The sequence below is a fragment of the Lygodium microphyllum genome, chromosome 23 (assembly GCF_053477565.2).
Source record: "Lygodium microphyllum isolate KBCC chromosome 23, Lygodium_microphyllum_v1.1.10, whole genome shotgun sequence".
NCBI classification, from domain to species: domain Eukaryota; kingdom Viridiplantae; phylum Streptophyta; class Polypodiopsida; order Schizaeales; family Lygodiaceae; genus Lygodium; species Lygodium microphyllum.
Window position 1 is genome coordinate 106069717 of NC_141157.1, and position 6244 is coordinate 106075960.

The 6244-nt window shown below is 45.7% G+C and overlaps 1 pseudogene; it reads right to left on the reverse strand.

Annotated features, from left to right (window-relative positions):
- Nucleotides 1-927: 927 nt before the first annotated feature.
- Nucleotides 928-1515, reverse strand: LOC148016587 (uncharacterized; annotated as a pseudogene).
- Between the last annotated feature and the right edge of the window lie 4729 nt (nucleotides 1516-6244).

The following is a 6244-nucleotide window of genomic DNA, read 5'->3' on the forward strand; positions in this document are numbered from 1 at the left end:
CGGATCAGAGGTCAGGAGGCAAGCATGCTACGTGGAGAGCTATGGCGTCAAGTGGCTCCTTAGTGCAGGCGAGATACCATGTAGGAAGTTGGTTGCAGTAATAACAAACAGAGATCGTTGTTATTCAGTGTATGCTGAAGTTGTCAATTATATTAATCTGAATTGGTATATACATCTTAATACATCGAGACATCTGTGACGTTTTGTAAATATGTCTGTTGTGTAATAAAAATAGATAACATAAAGTGTTTATGCTAATTTTGATGTTCAAGCGATTAGTCATTTTAATACTTGCTGGATCAAGTCTGAAAAAATTGTGTTTGCTGTATGTTGAAACGTGCTTCTTGCATCTGATAGCCCAAAAGGCATTCGAGTAAACTTGTAGAGTCTGGTGGGTGTCTGAAAAGCAGTCTTGTAGGCATTAGTCGGGTCAAGGGGAATTCGCCAGTATCCAGATGTTAAATCTAAGGAAGTGAAGTAACGTGACTTGCCTAACTGATCCAAAAGGTCATCAACTCAAGGTAAAGGGTAGAGATAGTGGATAGTGATCTTGTTAAAAGCAGCTTGAAATCAATGCAAAATTTGCAAGAACCATCATCTTTGCGCACTAAATGGGGTTCTGATGCCCATTCACTATTGGAAGGAGTAATCACTCCTTTCGCAAGCATCTCTTGGATGGCCTATTGATTAGTGGTAGGGGAGCGTCCTCATGAGGCCATCTTAATGGGGGCTGAGTGACTAGTGTGAATAGAGTGGCTTACAGGAAGACTAATATGAGAGGCTACAATAAAAACACTTTGGTCTTCCTTGAGAATCTCTATATGGTAAAGGCAGTTGGTGATTGTATTGGAGATTCTGGATGTCAATGTCCATAGGTGTAGGGGGTTGATCAACAGAGATGGGTTGATGAATAGGCGAGGGAAATACCTAACTTGTGTCTTGCTCATTAGTTCCTTCAATACGTTGTGCCATCTGGATGGCAGCATGAAAAGTTGTGGGACCTTGATCACGCACCTAGCAAGAGATGTCATGCCTGAGATGAGGCTAGAGAAAGAAAAGTTTCGTCTCTTCAGACATCTTGGCATCCACACGTAGTAAAAGTTGTTATAGTTTGACAACAAACTGAGCTATTGGTTCGTGTTGTTGCTGATGAAGTATTTTAAGTTGTTGTAGGGCCGTCTGTGTGATGTTTTGATGAGTGAAATTTTATATGAGCAATGCTTTAAGAAGATTGCAATCTCCCTTGACTTCAACTGGTTGTTGCATGAATTAGGTTGCCACTACCCCTTCAAAAATTGTGCAAGGTTCCATTGCTCTATCATCTAACCATTGATGGTAACCTGCAACATTATCAAAATGGTCTAGCCATGATAAAACATCTTCTATAGGGAGACCTGACAAAGGCTTTGGGTAGATTTTAGGGTCTATTTTGTGTGAATGTGTTGTGATATAGCTAAGTAAATTCAGGTTTGTGTGGTTCACTTCAAGCATAAGGTTGGACATAGCTTGAAACATGTGTTCCAATGGTGTCGATTGCAATGTGGTGAGCTAGGTTGGGGACATGGGGACAAGGGGTGGCTCATGATGCTTATGGATGACAGAAGTTGAGCAAGGCGAATGACAGAGATTGTGCAAGAAAGGACTTGGGAATAAGGCAAGAAAATTTTCTGATACCTTGGCATCTCCACCAATGTAGAGTACACTACCCTGGCACAACTTGCCTCTAGTTCTAAGGCTCTTTCCATTTATAACTAATCTATTACAAGCAGGTCAAGAACATGTAAGGTCAAGAATAAGTTATAATACTGGGCTTACACACACACACACACACACACACACACACACACACACACACACAAGAAAACAAAAACTCATTCATTAATTGATTACTCTAACACTTAATTGAACCTTGAAGTTTATTGTATACTTAATCAACTAAATCTAAATCACTAATAAAAATAATAATTATACTAGTTACTATACTAATTAATAAAAAATTGACATTTGACAAATAATCAGCCAATTAATATCTAGTTGATCGTAGAGGGAGCTCATGCTCAACCGCCAAGACCCACGGACCGCTTATTACTTCAAGCGTTTCAAGCGAGCTCTAATGGCTATCTATCACCTAGCCGACGCGCCGTCGATCCTACGAGTGTAGTGAGCTTACCTTGATGTCAATGTGAGTAGCCTCCTCCCTCACACACCTTGGTAGCTCCACGATTCTTGATGCAAACTCAAGCATCCTCAAGCCTCCTCCATCGCCAAGCTCCATCCTCCATAGCCGCGCGCGCGAGAAAAGAGAAGAGAAGAGAAGAGAAGAAGAGAAGAGGAGATGGTGAAGAGCTTCACCCTCTTGATCCCTCACTCCCACACACTCACTCCCTCACACTCTCACACTCCCTCTCTCAAGAGCACACACAAGCAAGAAGGAAGAGAAGAAGATAAGAGCTCTTGTTAGCCACACACCAAAGAATGAACTTCCATTCATTTTTTTGAACTTTATATACAAGCCCTAAAATCCCATGGGCACCCATCCCCTTTTTTATATGACTGGCCATTGTGGCAAGGTCATTTTTCCATTTTACTCTTCTAGCATTATGCCTTTAGCCTACACCCGTCTAATATTTTACAATTAGCACAGGAGGGAGCCTGGTGCTCTTTTACAAGAGTTTTCTAAGTTTTTGAGGCGCCTTTCATTTAAAATTGCGCTTTTTGTCCCGGCTTAGCTTTAGCGGTCGCCTGCGTGTCTTTGCTCTTTTTCCGTGCTTTTTCTGCTTTTTCCTTCATTTTTCACCATCTTGACTCGGGGTTAACATTACCCCCCTCCTAGACGGGTGCCAGTCCCAGGGCACTTCTGTGTTGTTGTAGAGTGGTAGGCAGTTGGACAAATGATGATGTAAAGGGGAGGGCCACGTGGAGATTCAGGTGCTCATGGAAACTGAGGAATGATGGTTGTCGAAGAAGTTAAATGGATAGCGAGTGGTTGACGAGGCCTCTAAAGTTGGTGGTTTATTGCTTTCTGTGATGCCTGACAGGAGAAGGTGCTGTGCTCTGCCTAAGGGGAGTGTCTACCATACCGTGTTAGTGTGCTGTGCTTGTGCTAGTGGAATGGGAAGGTGGGTCTAACTGCAGGCAAGCCTAGGTGATGTCCCACACTTGAGGACCCCATTTGTGCCAAGGGAGGTTCGGTGCAAGTGGCTTAGGGTGACAGGGCGAGTGTTACCTCCCTAGGTATGTCCTGCCCTTGATGTGCCCTAAGGGTGAAGTGGGGGAGCAAAAGGGGCTAGGGGATTAGGAGCAGAGCCAGCCGCGACCGAAGCCACCGGGCACACCTAACTTGAGAACCCCTAGGTGCAGTGATAGTGCTAATGTGGTGATTGAGTGCTTCTAGAAGTGAGTGCTTGTGTTGTGATGCTTTCTTCTTTGCCTTTCTTTCTTAGCTTTTCTCTTTTTGTACGTTCTTTGCTTTTCTTTTATTTTCTTCTCTTTTTTTAATAAAAAATTTGTTAATAAGGGAAGAAGTTACATAGGAGGATATGGCTACTGTTGCTCACTCTGATCACGTTGGGAAGGAGGTTGGGGTTTGCGGGATCTATTAAGGAAGGGTCGGCTTTGCAGATACCTACATAGATTGAGGTGGGTTTGGAGTGTGGTGGTGGAGAGGAAGGGATGATTACAAGTCGAAAATCAGCTGTCGCTCATATCCTCTAAAAGGGCTAGGCAAAACGAGGATAGGAGCGTGGCTCGCATCATGAGACGGGCCATGGCACAGCTATCAATCATGTTAGGATCGAAGAAGAGAGGGGGTAAGTTGTGCTCTTGCGGAGTGGGATCTATCCTAAGGAGAATTCTAAGTAGGCGAAGGTAATTACAAGTGGTGATAAATGCCAGGTCAGGGCAAGAGGAGAATGTGTCTAGGAAGTGTACAATGGCATTATATAGATCGCTAGGGGTAAAGGTAAGAGCATCCTCGTAATTTGTACAATTAGGATTGTAGATGATTGGGAAATCATACCTTCCATGGGCACTTGGGTCAAAATCGACTCCAATCCTCCGAGGGTACGACATGTGAGTGGGATCATTACGCTCGGAGGGGAATGCGTTGCAAAAGGTCATACAAGTGTCCATATTCATCAAACATAGCCTTCTCCTCCACAAAGGCTGGCTTTCGAATCTTGGCACAGATCTTGGTGGTCTGAATACCTTGTTCAGCCAGTATTCGCTATCTACATTGCTCCATGTAGTCGGATGCTACTCTCTTTCCAGCAACCACCTGTCTCTTAGCCTTCCAGCGACACTTATGACTTCGTCCACCACTTTAATGGGTAAAACTCTTCTTAAGTTTGTGGGGAAGCTGAAAGTGAAGTCATAGGGTTGTCTATTCAGCTCCTATTGCTCCAAGGTAGTGATGTCTACTTGGAAGCACGTAGGGCACTCTTCTAGGGTAGGCGGAATTGGCACTGTGGCTGCTATCACTGGCCGAGCCCTCTGTCTAGCCCTGATCTCTTCAATAAGCTTCCTCTGCCTTTCTTCTTAAGCGGATGCTCTCTCTGCGGATGGGTCAGTGGGGGCAGCTGGTCTTCTAGTGGTGGTGAAGGGAGTGGATGGAACAACTCCTCCTCTTGAGACCCCATTTCGAAATTGAAGTCGGTCTCATCCCCTTCTTTCCATTGCTCTTGCTGCACTGCCTCTGCTGTGAAGCCCAATGAGTCTATCTCCTGGGAAGATAGCCCTGCCTCTAGTAGTGAATTACGTTGTTCTTCTAGGCTTGGGCTGGCTCTTGTCATTCGAGTCGGCAGCTGTAGTCCTGCTTTTAGTGCTCTGCGTGCCATGCCTAGTTTCTTGCCGGCTGTTTCCACGGGCTCATTGTCTTCTGGCACTGTTACATCCAACAGGGTGGTCATGAAAGCACGTTGTTGAGCATTGAAGCTCATGGAGATGGCACCTGCCCTATTTTCCACCATCAATTTATCTTTCTCCAGCTGTCCTAGGCGTTGGGCGAGAGTCTTCACCCACCTTTCATTGTGAATAGCCCACTCCTCGGCCCTCTTTCTCATATCCTCCAGACTCTCGCCTTGCCTTTGAGCCAGCACTATCAGTCACTGCTCTTGGTCTTGCATGCCCTTCTTCAGCTGTACCTCTTTATCCTGTTCTGCACTCAGCTCCTGTTTTAACTTTTCTATCTCTTGCTCATACCTATGAGCTCTCTCTTCTCGTACCACTTCCATGTCATTCGCAGCCTTCTGGATCTTCTCCCCCTGGGCCTGCACATCCTCGCAAAATCCTACAAGTTCATGATTTCGCTGTCTTAAAGATGCCATGACCTCGGCGTCTTCACTGGCCTTGGGGTCTCATACTCGGCTTCCGCATCCTCCTTTTCCTAGAGCTGCCCTTTCAGCTCATGTAGTTCTCTCTGAGCTGCAGCTAGTTGCCTCGTTGTTTCCAGTTGGAAGGCAGATCTAGCCTCTTTCTCAGCTTCCAGCTTAGCAAGCTGCTACTTTCTTCTCTTCCTTCACCTTTTCCAGCTGAGCTAGTAGCTGCTTCACGTATTCATCATATTCTTGTGCTGGCATGCTTGTTGTGGGGACGGAAGTGGTGGAAGTTTCTGTTTTTTGTCTCTTTGGGTCCCTTTGCGACTCTGCATCAGCAGAGATATAGGTCTCTTAGTTCTAGGTGCAGAGGGCGTGACCTCTCCTCCTCCTTGGCCCATTTTCTTATCAACCAAAAACTGCACCCAGTCCAAGACATTGCTGAGATCGACCTTGGGAGTGGAGCCTTGGGTGGCGGTGGTAGTGGGCGTTGTCATGATGAGAGTGGCTGGTGTGGTAGGTACAAAGAGAGGGGGAATTGGCGCCATTGGTTCTTTGCCTTTTCCTTCTGCTGGGGGCGGGGGTGTGATTTCCAATACACTGGTACTAGGACCAGGTGCTTTTGTTCTGCATGGGCTCTTTGTGCCCTCCTTATCTCTTTTGTGCTGCTCCTCAATGGAGCGATGGGTGGCCAGTGCTAATTCTTCCTCTTCCTTTCTTCTCAACTCCTCTTTAGTCTTCTTTCTCTCCTCCTTTGCCTTCTTTGATTCCATCTCAGCTCATCTTGCCTCCTCTTGCTCCTCTTTTCTCTCCTCCTCATCCCTGAGCGACTCCCTTCGAGCCCTCTCCAGATCTTCCTTTTCTTTTTTCTTGCGCTCTTCTTCCCTCTTTCCATGCAGGGCTTTCGTTCTTTGTTCTGTGTACCTCTGTGG